Source organism: Euprymna scolopes, chromosome 46, assembly GCF_053919585.1.
Source record: "Euprymna scolopes isolate OS-2025 chromosome 46, ASM5391958v1, whole genome shotgun sequence".
In the NCBI taxonomy this organism is placed as follows: Eukaryota; Metazoa; Mollusca; class Cephalopoda; order Sepiida; family Sepiolidae; genus Euprymna; species Euprymna scolopes.
The window spans coordinates 108,222,177-108,235,311 of NC_136527.1; the positions used below are offsets into that span (position 1 = coordinate 108,222,177).

At 38.0% G+C, this 13,135-nt stretch overlaps 1 pseudogene; it reads right to left on the bottom strand.

Moving 5' to 3' along the window:
• Positions 1-12,681: 12,681 nt before the first annotated feature.
• LOC145271740 (U2 spliceosomal RNA) lies at positions 12,682-12,821 on the bottom strand (annotated as a pseudogene).
• Positions 12,822-13,135: the final 314 nt, after the last annotated feature.

The following is a 13,135-nucleotide window of genomic DNA, read 5'->3' on the forward strand; positions in this document are numbered from 1 at the left end:
TTTCTTTCTTAGAACTGCACGCCTGTGGAACTCTCTACCGCTTCCCTGTTTCCCACCTGACTACAACTTGGATGTCTTCAAGTCCGACATAAACAAATTCCTGATAAACCGCTCTCTTAAGTAAGACACTTTATCAAATCTCCATTACTAACGATTACTACGACACTATCCCATTGATTACTGTACACGCAATAACCCTTATCCCCGAGTGGCTTCCGGGCCTTGATAAGTGGTGACTTCCATGTAAAAAAAGGAGTAAATTATATTTAGATTATATTATAATATATTTTGATTGTTCTCTTTGCCATCCATCTATCTTTCTTTTTATCTATCTATCTATCTACCTATCTATCTATCTATCTATCTATCTATCTACCTATCTATCTATCTATCTATCTACCTATCTATCTACCTATCTATCTACCTACCTATCTATCTATCTATCTATCTATCTATCTACTGATCCGTTCATCTATCTATCTATCTATCTATCTATCTATCTACCTATCTACTTATATACCCATCTATCTACCCAGCTATCTCATTAATTTCTCCTCTCCGACTCCTGCTTCCCTTTTGGGGTTTCTCGGTGCGTTGGTATCTCTTATCTGGCTTTTCTATATTCAACTCCACCCGCGCTTCCAAATCGCCACCACCGCCTCTCTTCTTCGCCCCGACCCCCACCTGCCGATATTCCGACCGCAAAAATGGCCGCTCGTAATCTCTTTTTCTGTTTGTGAAGAACTCTCAAGCGAGACGACAACGGCGGAGCAGATCGAAACTAATCCTTAACGACTATCTAAATTGGAGCTCTTCTTTTTGGAAACAACAATAACAAAAACGAATATATCTATATATAAAAGTGAAAGTGTCTGTGCGTGTGTGTGTCTGTGTGTGTCTGTGTACATTTCCCTACGCAAAAACTCTGTCAATTTTAAGCCTACAGACTCGAAATTTGATATACAGAGTACTGAGATTTGTGAAAATCGATGTTATTGATTTTCGGGCAGAAATTTGGCGATTAAGGGGTCAAAGTTCAACGATTAGACCTTTGAGAACTCTACAAAACTCCTCCTACAATTTTGGGTCTTAACACTTGAAATTTTAGATATAGGTTCCTTGGACATTTAAACAATAAATTTTAAGGGGTCATAATAGGGGTCAAAGTTTTAAAAATTGACCTTTTTTTTTTTGCTCAGCATACATCTATAACACCTGGGCACCGCCGAGCTGAAATGCTAGTATATATATATATATATATATATATATATATATATATATATATATATATATATATATATATATATATACTAGCATTTCAGCCCGGCGTTGCCCGGGTGTTTGGAGGTGCATGTTGAGCAACAAAAAAACGGTCAATTTCTTTAACTTTGACTCCTATTATGACCACTTAACATTGTCGGAGGAGTTTGGTAGAGTTCTCAAAGGTCAAATCGTTGAACTTTGACCCCTTAGAAGCGAAATTTCTGGCCGAACACCGATCACATCGATTTTCCCAAAACTCAGTAACCTGTATATCAAAATGTACACAGACAAACAGACAGACACAAACAAACACACACACGTTCACTTTTATATATATATTAGCATTTAAGCTCGGCGTTGCCCGGGTGTGTGGAGGTTTATGTTGAGCGAAAAAAAAACGGTTAATTTTTTTTTCTTTGACCCCTATTATGACCCCTTAAAATTTATTGTTTTGGGCTCAAATCAAGTTATTAAGTTAGATCCATGTCCAAAAAACCTATATCTAAAAGTTCAAGTGTTTAGATCCAAAATTGGCGGAGCAGTTTGGTAGAGTTCTCTAAGGTCAAATCGTTGAACTTTGACCCCTTAACAGCCAAATTTCTGGCCGAACCCCGATCACATCGATTTTTCCAAATCTCAGTACCCTGTATATCAAATTTCGAGTCTCTAGACAGAAAATTAACAAAGTTATTGCGAAGGAAAATGTACACAGACAAACAGACAGACACACGCACACACACACACACACAAACACACAAACACACACACACGGTCATGGAGGTGTATGCTGAGCAAAAAAAAAAAAAAACGGTCAATTTTTTAAACTTTGACCCCTATTATGACCCCTTAACATTTATTGTTTGGGCTCAAATCAAGTTATTAAGTTAGATCCATGACCAAGGAATCTATATCTAAAATTTCAAGTTTTTAGATCCAAAATTATCGAAGGAGTTAGGTAGAGTCCTCAAAGGTCAAATCGTTGAACTTTGAACCCTTTCGCAGCCAAATTTCTGCCCGGAAACCGATCACATCGATTTTCCCAAATATCAGTACTCTGTATATCAAATTTCGAGTCTGTAGACTAAAAATTGACAGAGTTATTCCGTAGAGAAATGTACACAAACACACAGACAGACAGACACACAGACACGTTCACTTATATATATATATATATATATATATATATAGTCATCCACATATAGTACTGTTTTGCTGTTTCACAGCTCATCACTGCGGCTAGATCGAAACCCGATCGCTCAAATGACAGTCAAAGCTTCTAACCGTTGCGCTATTGCGGGCAGTGAATTAACAATGTTTTGACATTGTTTAAAGTAAGTTTGTTTACACAAAGAGCATTACTTCGTGTATATATATATATATATATATATATATATATATATATATATATATATATATATATATATATATATATATATATATATATATATATATATATAAGTAAATTCTTGGTACAGCAAAATGGAAGGAGAAATTTCAGAGGAAACATAATTTAATTTAAATACCAAAGAAACAAAAAAACCACCTGAACAGTGAGATTTTATATATATATATATATATATATATATATATATATATATATATATATATATATATATATATATATATATATATATATATATTTTTTTTTTTTTTTTTTTTTTTTTTTTTTTTCTCACTGGTCTTCCAACTGAAACCAATTTCCCTCTTTCCTCACTCGATTCTTAGTTTTTAATTTATCATTCTGACGTTTCCTCTTACAGGGTCAGACGATAAGGCCTTAAGGAAATTTTAATAATTTCACCTGCCCGTTTTTTTTGTTTCTTTGGTATTTAAATTAATATATATATATATATATATATAAATATATATATATATATATATATGTATATATATAAATATATATATTTAGATACATATATATATATATATATATATGTAGATACATATATATATATAGATACATATATATATATACATACACATATATATATACATATATATATATACATACATATATATATACATACATATATATATATATATACATACATATATATATATACATGCATATATATACATACATATATATATATATACATACATATATATATATACATACATATATATATACATACATAGATATATATATACATATATATATATATACATATATGTATATATATATATATATATATATATATATATATATATATATATAGATATGTTCAAAAAGTGTGAGAGAATATATATATAATGATTTCCCACAACCGAACCAATGTCGCAGCCCACAAGAGCCATGACAGTCAACAAACCGGAAGTCCAAGACTCGAGTTTCTCCCTCATTTGGGCTCATCAGTTATACATATCTGCACTCAGAATTTGAAACCCGAACCTCTTGCATGCTAGGCAAGCACTCTACCAACTGGGTGGTGCGGATATGTCAAAATTATGAGCCCACATGAGGGCGAAACTCGAGTCTTGAACTTCCGGTTTGTTGGCTTTCTTGGCTCTTGTGGGCTGCGACGTTGGTTCGGCTGTGGGAGATCATTATATATATATTCTCTCACACTTTCTGAGCATTCTATTGATTACTCATGGGGTTAGCTTGTTGGGGTGCCATCGTCCTTTCGAGTATATAAAATTCCTACTGGTGAGAGGTAGGCTTGGGTTAAAGCTGGTTTGATACCTCGTCCCTTGTTCCATATGAGGTAGGTTCTTTCCATTGTCGGATCTGTGCTGCGGGTTGCTTGATCCGTGTAAATTGATAGATTTTCTTGTGTGTGGCGTGTTTGCTCAGTTGGTAGAGTGCTCGCCTAGCATGCAAGAGGTTCGGGTCTCAAATCCTCAGAGCGGATATGTCTAACTGATGAGCCCAAATGAGGGCGAAACTCGAGTCTTGGACTTCCAGTTTCTTGGCTCTTGTAGGCTGCGACATTGGTTCAGCTGTGGAAAATCATATGTGTGTGTGTGTGTGACTCCTATTATATATATATACATAAGGTATATATATACATAAGGTATGAATAAAAGCCACAATTCAGAACTTACATTAAATATTAAATAAAGAAGTAGTCAACCACCTCAACAGAAACAACCTTCTTAGTGACATGCAATATGGTTTCCGCTCTGCAAGATCTACAGCAGATGTGCTAACGGTTATATCTCATAGGATTAGTGAATCTCTTGACAAAGGCTTCCTTTCCAGGGCAATTGCTCTTGACATATCGAAGGCCTTCGATAAGGTATGGCATAAGGGCCTACTTCAGAAGATTTTCAACTACAGTATCACTGGAAATGTTTTCTCAATCATTAAATCATTTCCCCCCGATAGGCTCATAAGAGTAGTGGTTGATGGGCAAAAATCAGAGGCCCACAGTATTAATGCTGGAGTTCCTCAGGGGTCCATCCTGGGCCCAACTCTCTTCGTGATCTACATCAATGATCTCCCAAAACACATACTTAAATCATTCATTGAAATCTATGCTGATGACACGACCATCTATGGCAACACATCAAAGGCCGTAAATGACAAAGTTCTCTCTGATTCTCTCTCCTCTGATCTGGAGTGCGTGGTACAATGGGGTAAGAGGTGGATGGTCACTTTTAATGCATCCAAAACCAAGCTTCTATCTTTACATCATCAATGCTCTGATCCCCATCTGGCATCAATTGAAATGGATGGCTCTCGTTTTGGGGAGGCTCCATGTTTTGACAAGCTTCTGGGTTTGACCTTTACTCCTGATCTGAAATGGAACAAGTACATCAGGTCTGTTGCCAAGGACACTGGGAAAATGGTGGGATCCTTCTACCACTCCAGAAGATATCTCACTACTGATGCAATTCTTTATCTGTATAAAAGCCAAGTACGTCCAAGGATGGAGTACTGCTGCCACATCTGGGCAGGAGCTGCTAAAAACAGCCTATCCTGCCTTGACAGAGTACAAAATAGACTTTGTGGCTTAGTGGGGATGCCCTTTTCTCTTCCCTGCAACCTCTCTCCCACAGAAGAGACGTTGCGAGCCTGTCTTTGTTTTATCGTTATTTCCATGGCAAGTGCTCGTCTGAGCTCCAATCTCTCGTCCCCCCTCGCCAATCTTTCACAAGAAACACCCGTCTGGCTGAAACTACTGTCAATAATTTTCCCCACTCTTTATCTGTGCCTAGATCCAAACGTAGATTCCATGAGCAGAGCTTTTTTCTCAGAAGTGCACGACTGTGGAACTCTCTTTCGTTTGCCGGTTTCCCACCTAACTACAACTTGGATGTCTTCAAGTCCAACATAAAAAAATTCCTGATTAATCGCCCCCTTAAGTAAGACACTATCAAATCTCCAATATTAATGATTACTACAATACTATCTCATTGATTACTGTACACGCAATAACCCTTATCCCTGAGTGGCCTCCGGGCCTTGATAAGTGGTGACCTCGGTGTAAAAAAAACAAAAACAAATTACATTTAAAAATACAATAAAAAAGGAACATATATATATATATACATATATATATATATATATACATATATATATATATATACATCCAGATATATATATACATATATATATATATATATATATATATATATATATATATATATATATATATATATATATATAATTACAACAAGAATGTGACAAGAGATATCAAGATTTTACCCAAAACAAAAAATGAAACTTTATAATTAAGTCAACATAAAAAATTACATTTAATTATCCGCTCGAGTAATTTGACAAAATAATTATGTATAAAAAAATTTTAAAAAATTATGACTCAATCAAAATGTTTAATTTTCACGTTATAAAAACATTCAATAAGCATTCATGGTTAGGTTTCCCTTTGTAATTAAAAACGAACGAAACGAAACGAAATTATACTAAAACGAAACAAAATGGATGAAACAAAAGAAATGTATGAAGGAGTAATTTGACCGCTTGTTATAATTTCATAGACACGGAATTCCATAATGGTAAATATTTGTAGTACGATATACACTGATGTGCACATCACTAAAACTTCATCCCAAAAATATATAAAAATACTGGAATCAAGTTCTTGAAACCGAATCGAACAAGTCGGTATTTAGAATGTTGTACGAACGCTGACAAGAATCTTTTGTTTTTATTTACAAGCTATTTCGGCTTTAATAAACAGCGTTTGAGAAGCTAGTAAAGTCTAGCAGTGTTTGAGGAGCTAGTAAAGTCTAGCAGTGTTTTGGAAGTTAGCAATGATTAGGAGAGTTACAGAAGCTAGTAAAGTCTAGCAATGTTTGAGGAGCTAGTAAAGTCTAGCAGTGTTTGAGAAGCTAGTAAAGTCTAGCAGTGTTTTGGAAGTTAGCAATGATTAGGAGAGTTACAGAAGCTAGTAAAGTCTAGCAGTGTTTGAGGAGCTAGTAAAGTCTAGCAGTGTTTGAGAAGCTAGTAAAGTCTAGCAGTGTTTGGGAAGTTAGCAATGATTAGCAGAGTTACAGAAGCTAGTAAAGTCTAGCAGTGTTAAAGAAGCTGGTTATGTCTAGCAGTTTATAGGAAGCTAGTAAAGTCAAGCGGTGTTTGAGAATCTAATAAAATATAGCGGCATATGAGAATCGAGTAAAGTCTAGCAGTATTTGAGAATCTGATAAAATCTAGCTGTGTTTTAGAATCAAATAAAGTCTTGCGGCTTTTGAGAATCTAATAGTCTAACGGTGTTTTAGAAGCTAGTAAAGTAATTATTCTCTCTCATTCTCTTATTCTCTCTCATTCTTTTATTCTCTCTCATTCTCTTATTCTCTCATTCTCTTATTCTTTTATTCTCTCTCATTCTCTTATTCTCTCTCATTCTCTTATTCTCTCTCATTCTCTTATTCTCTTATTCTCTCTCATTCGCTCTCATTCTCTTATTCTCTCTCATTCTTTTATTCTCTCTCATTCTCTCATTCTCTTATTCTCTCTCATTCTTTTATTCTCTCTCATTCTCTTATTCTCTCATTCTCTCATTCTTTTATTCTCTCTCATTCTTATTCTCTCTCATTCTCTCATTCTCTTATTCTCTCTTATTCTCTCATTCTATTATTCTCTCTCATTTTCTCTCATTCTCTTATTCTCTCTCATTCTCTCATTCTCTTATTCTCTCTTATTCTCCTTTTCTATCGTCTGCGTTTTGTAATTTCTATATCTTTCCGTCTATATTACGTCATATAATCATTCCGAAATATTCTCTCTCTCATTCTCTTATTCTCTCTCATTCTCTTATTCTCTCTCATTCTCTTATTCTCTCTCATTCTGGCATTCTCTTATTCTCTCTTATTCTCTCATTCTATTATTCTCTCTCATTTTCTCTTATTCTCTCATTCTCTTATTCTCTCTCATTCGCTCTCATTCTCTCTTATTCTCCTTTTCTATCGTCTGCGTTTTGTAATTTCTATATCTTTCCGTCTATATTACGTCATATAATCATTCCGAAATATTCTCTCTCTCATTCTCTTATTCTCTCTCATTCTCTTATTCTCTCATTGTCATTCTCTCATTCTCTCTCATTCTCTCATTCTATTATTCTTTCTTATTCTCTCTTATTCTCTCATTCTCTTATTCTCTCTCATTCGCTCTCATTCTCTTATTCTCTCTTATTCTCCTTTTCTATCGTCTGCGTTTTGTAATTTCTGTTTATATTACGTCATATAATCAGTCCGAAAACAGGCAATCACATTCCATTAAGTACGGTAACTCACAAGCGTCGATAGGAACAAAAAAAATTTAAAAAATGAAGATATATTATAGTTCCAACTTACCGTTTCTTGGCATATTTACCCGGCCCAGGTCCTTCGGGGCCTGGGGAACAAGTGTCAAGCAAAGACCATATGTGGGGGCAACTCCACATATAAGACCTTGGTCAATGTAGGGGCAACCTTTCATACCAATTGTCACTATCCAGCTCCCCTACTCCCCAGGAGTTGGTCCCCATTTCCCCTTCACTCCTCACATTAAAAATCGGCATTGTGCCTAATTTGCTCGGTGGGCGAGCAAATAAATACCCTTTGGGTCAAGATCAAAGTGTAGTATCCGTTTTTCAGATGCTGCACTTCAATTTCTTGTTCTCTGTCAGTGGAGGAGAAATCCTTCACGACTGAGACAATTTTTATTTTTTGTTCCTTTTCTCCACATTCAAAAACGACCCTGGTGTCTAACTCTGTCCCGTGGGGAGCCATTCTAAATAGGAACAATAGTGCAGAGTCAAGTCAGAGAGTAAATTTTTTATCCTTCATTATTAAACGAAAGCGCATATAATTGCATACGTTCCACAAATCTCCATGAATATAGGAGGGAGTAATTTGAATCTTCCTTATAGTTACATATGCGAGTACACGTCCATAATAATGATAAAAATTATCTTCCTTTATTTATTTTGTCGCCTCCGTCGTCAATTTTTTAATTTCTGCCTCTTTTCGTCTACTTTACTGGCACATAATCATTGTGCCTCTGCTGAGAAGCACTGGCACTCGAACCTGGAAACCGTCCAATACGAAAAATAATACGAAAACAAAGAAAATACAAATTTCGCTGCTCTCAGAAATCGCGGTGCCGGGTTAGAATTAGGGTCGGGGTTAGGTTTAAGTTAAGGTTAGGGTTAGAGTTAGAGTAAAGGTTAGAGTAATGTAAAGGTAACGGTTAGGTTAAGGTTAGGTAAGAGTTAGGGTTAGGGTTAGAGTTGGGCTTAGGTCAGGATGATAGTTATGTTTACGGTTAAGGTTAGAGTTAGGGTTAGGGTTTAAGGTTAGAAGGTGTTAGAGTTAGGGTTAGGGTTAGAGTTAGAGTTAGGGCTCCACTTAGGGTTAGGGCTAGGGTTAGAGATAGAGTTACAGTTGCGATTAGGGTTAGGGTTAGGATTGGGGTTAGGGTTAGTGTTAGGGTTAAGGTAGGGTTAGGGTTGTGGTTAGGGTTAGGGCTACGTTAAGTTAAGTTAAGCTTAGGGTTAGGGTTAGGCTTGCGGTTAGGGTTAGGGCTACGGTCAGGCTTGCGGTTAGAGTAAGGGTTAGGGTTAGGGTTAGAGACAGGGTTAGAGTTGGGGTTAAGGCTTAGGGTAAAGCTTAGGGTTATGGTTAGGGTTAGGGTTACAGATAGGGTTAGGGTTAGGGTTAAGCTTAGGGTTAAGCTTAGGGTTAGGGTTGGGGTAAGGGTTACGGTTAGAGTTAGTGTTAAGCTTAGGCTTAGAGTTAGGGTTGTGGTGAGGGTAAGGTTAGAGATAGAGTTAGGGTTGGAGTTAGGTTTAGGGTTAGGGTTAGGGTATGGGTTAGGTTAAAGATTGGGTTAGGGTTAGGGTAAGGGTTAGGGCTATGTTTAGGGTTAGGGTTGGGGTTTGGGTTACGTTTAGGGTAAGAGATAGGGTTAGGTTTGGGGTAAGGGTTAGTGTTAAGCTTAGGGTTAGGGATAGGGTGAGGTTTAGGTTAGATATAGGGTTTGGGTTGGGTTTATGGTTAGGGTTAGGGTTAGGGTTAGGGTTAATCTTAGGGTTATGGTTACGGTTACGGTTATAGATAGGGTTAGGGTTGGGGTTAGGGTTAGATTTAGGGTTAAGCTTAGGTTTGGAGTTAGGGTTAGGGTTAGAGATAGTGTTAGGGTTAGGTTAGGGTCAGACATAGGGTTAGGGTTGGGGTTAGGGTAAGGGTTCAGCTTAGGGTTAGGGTAAAGGTTAGGTTAGAGGTAGGGTTAGGTTTGGGGGTCGGGTTAGGGTTAGCGTTAGCGTTAGGGTTAGGGTAAGGGTCAGGGTTAGGGTTATGGTTAGTGTTAGGGTTATGGTTAGGTTTACGGTTAGGGTTAGGCTTAGGATTAGAGTTAGGGTTGGGGTTAGGTCAGTGGTAGGGTTAGTGTTAGCGTTAGGGTTAGGCTTAGGCTTAGGCTTAGGGTAAGAGTTAGGGTGAGGGTTAAGGTTAGGGTTAGGGTTGGGGCTAGGTTTAGTGTTATGGTTTGGCTTAGGGTTAGGGTTAGGTTAGAGATAGGTTTAGGGTTGGGGTTAGGGTTAGGGTTGGGGTTTATGTTAGGGTTAGGGTACGGGTTGTGGTTAGAGTTAGGGTTAAGGTTAGGGTTAAGCTAAGACTTACGGTTTGGGTTAGGGTTACGTTTAGGTTTAGGGTTACGGTTAGAGATAGGGTTGGGGTTGAGGTTAGGGTTAGGGTTAGGGTTGCGGTTAGGGTTAGGGTTAGAGTTAAGGTTAGGGTTAAGCTTAGGGTTAGCGTTAGGCCTTGGGTTAGGGTTAGAGTTAGAGATAGGGTTGGGGTGAGGTTTAGTGTTGGAGTTAGGGTTATGGTTAAGCTTAGGGTTAGGTTTAGGCTTCTGGTTAGGATTAGGGTTAAGGTTAGGGTTAGAGATAGGGTTAGCGTTGGGGTTAGGGTAAGGGTTAGGGTTAGTGTTTGGGTTAGAGTTACGGTTAGGGTTAGGGTGAGGGATAGGGTGAGGGTTAGGGTTAAGCTTAAGGTTATAGTTAGGGTTAGGGTTAAGCTTAGGTTTAGAGTTAGGGTTAGGGCTAGGGTTGGGGTTAGGGTTCGGGCTAGGGTTCAGCTTAGGGTTAGGGTAAGGGTCAGGTTAGAGATAGGGTTAGGTTTGGGGTTCGGGTTTGGGTTAGCGTTAGGGTTGGGGTTGGGGTAAGGGTCAGGGTTAGGGTTATGGTTGGTGTTAGGGTTAGGGTTAGGTTTAGGGTTAGAGATAGGGTTAGGGTTGGGGTTAGGTCAGTGTTAGGGTTAGTGTTAGTGTTAGGGTTAGGCTTAAGCTTAGGGTTAGGGTTAGAGATAGGGTTGGGGTTGTGGTTAGGGTAAGGGTTAGGGTTAGGGTTAAGCTTAAGGTTAGGGATAGGGTTAGTTTAGAGATAGGGTTAGGGTTGGGGTTAGGGTGAGGGTTAGGGTTAAGGTTAGGGATAGAGATAGGGTACGGGTTGTGGTTAGAGTTAGGGTTAAGGTTAGGCTTAGGGTTAGGTTTAGGGTTAGGGTTACATTTAGGTTTAGGGTTACGGTTGGAGATAGTGTTAGGGTTGAGGTTAGAACTATTTTCTCTGGTGAATCAATACCCTCCTCTTAGTTCTCCGGCTACAGGCTGACCAATCAGCTAACTGGGCGCATTGATTCCAGCCTAGCAGCATCCATCCTCTTTCGTCACCTGTCTACCCGACATCTCGCTATAGCATTGACGGTCTTGATTTGAGACAATTTCTATCCAGCCGGGGACGACACGATACTTACTGACCTTCGACAACCTTAAAAGAACTTTCTTAACATGGGGAGGTTGGGAAGGGGTGTCTATTCACAAAGCCGTTCTTAAAACGAGGAAGTTTGAGAGCGGTGTCTATTCCGAAAGCCGTTCTTAACATGGGGAGGTTTGGGAGAGGGGTCTGTAGCAGTCATAGATAACTATTTTCACTGGTGAATCAATGGCCCTCTCTGAGTTTTCCGGCCACAGTCTGACCAATCAGCTAACAGGGCGCATTGATTCACCTGCTCCCTAAAAATCTGAAAGGAATGTCAGCAGTCAGATTCGGATCGCCAGCGTAGCAACATATGTCCCCTTTCGTCTCCTGTCCACCGGACATTGTTATTGTTTAAAAAAAGTTTGTGTTTCTTTTGTGCCTTGTTCTTTGCTATAATCCATTAAGAAGGTAAAACAATTAACCCTAACCCTAACCCTAATCCTAACCCATAATTCCTAAATTTAATATCTCTGTTATCTTTGAACTGTTGCTTATTGGGGTTCGATCCTATCCTTCTTCAAATATCATTTTTAAACTTTATCTATTTAATTACTGAGGTCCGCCCCTTTTTACATGACATTATTATTTAATTTTAGGTAATATTTGTACATGATAGCATGGATAAAAAAAAATACAAACTTTGTGGGTATTTGTTTTGTAGTTTGTTCGTTTTTACTTTGAGCTGGCCATTATTGCCGTTCATTTGCATGGAAAAATGATAATCTTGAACCAGACGATGTGTCAAACCGAATCGTAACATCATGTTTGATCTATATATTATTTATCACATGTTACGAGCAACGCAGGGTTAGAGCAAACAATAGGCAGTCAAAGATTCAGTCCAGATAAAGGTGGGGACAATCGCCTCGGTCTTAGCCTCTCCTAGCTCGTAACATAGTAGGGTCGAGACAGCTTCAACTAACGAAATGTCTTTAAACAAGGCCGATAGCCATTAGTCGCGTGCTTTCGTGCAATGAATGAATGCGTGAATGTATGATTGACATGAAATTCTTAAAGATAAACTAAAATGACCGAAAAATGGGCTGAAACGACTTAAATAAAAAAGTAAATGACTTAGAATGACTTTAATGAACTTAAGGATGAATTGAATGACCTTAAGAATGACTTGAATGCTTAAAAAATAACTGGAATCCTTCAAAAATAACTTGAATAATCTGGAGAATGACTTGAATGGCTTTGAGACTGGTTGTAAAGTAGGTGATCATTTTTTCAATTAAATTAATACAGAAAAGTGATCCCCTACTTTATATCACAAAGTTACAAACATAAGTACAGCATGTAGTAAGAACAGATACTACACTTTGATCTTAGCCAAAAGGCCAAGAAAAGGGTATTTATTTGCTCCCCCACCGAGCAAATTAGGCACAAGGCCGATTTTTAATGTGAGGAGTGAAGGGGAAATGGGAACCAACTCCCTGGGGAGTAGGGGAGCTGGATAGTGACAATTGGTATGAAGGGTTGCCCCTACATTGACCAAGGTCTTATATGTGGGGCTGCCCCCACATATGGTCTTTGCTTGCAGTATCTGCCGGAACCGATACTACATTTTGATCTTGGCCAAAAGGCCAAGCACAAAAGTGTTACGGACCGACCGACCGACCGACCGACCGACAGAGTGACTTATAGAGTCACTTGCGCGTGACTAA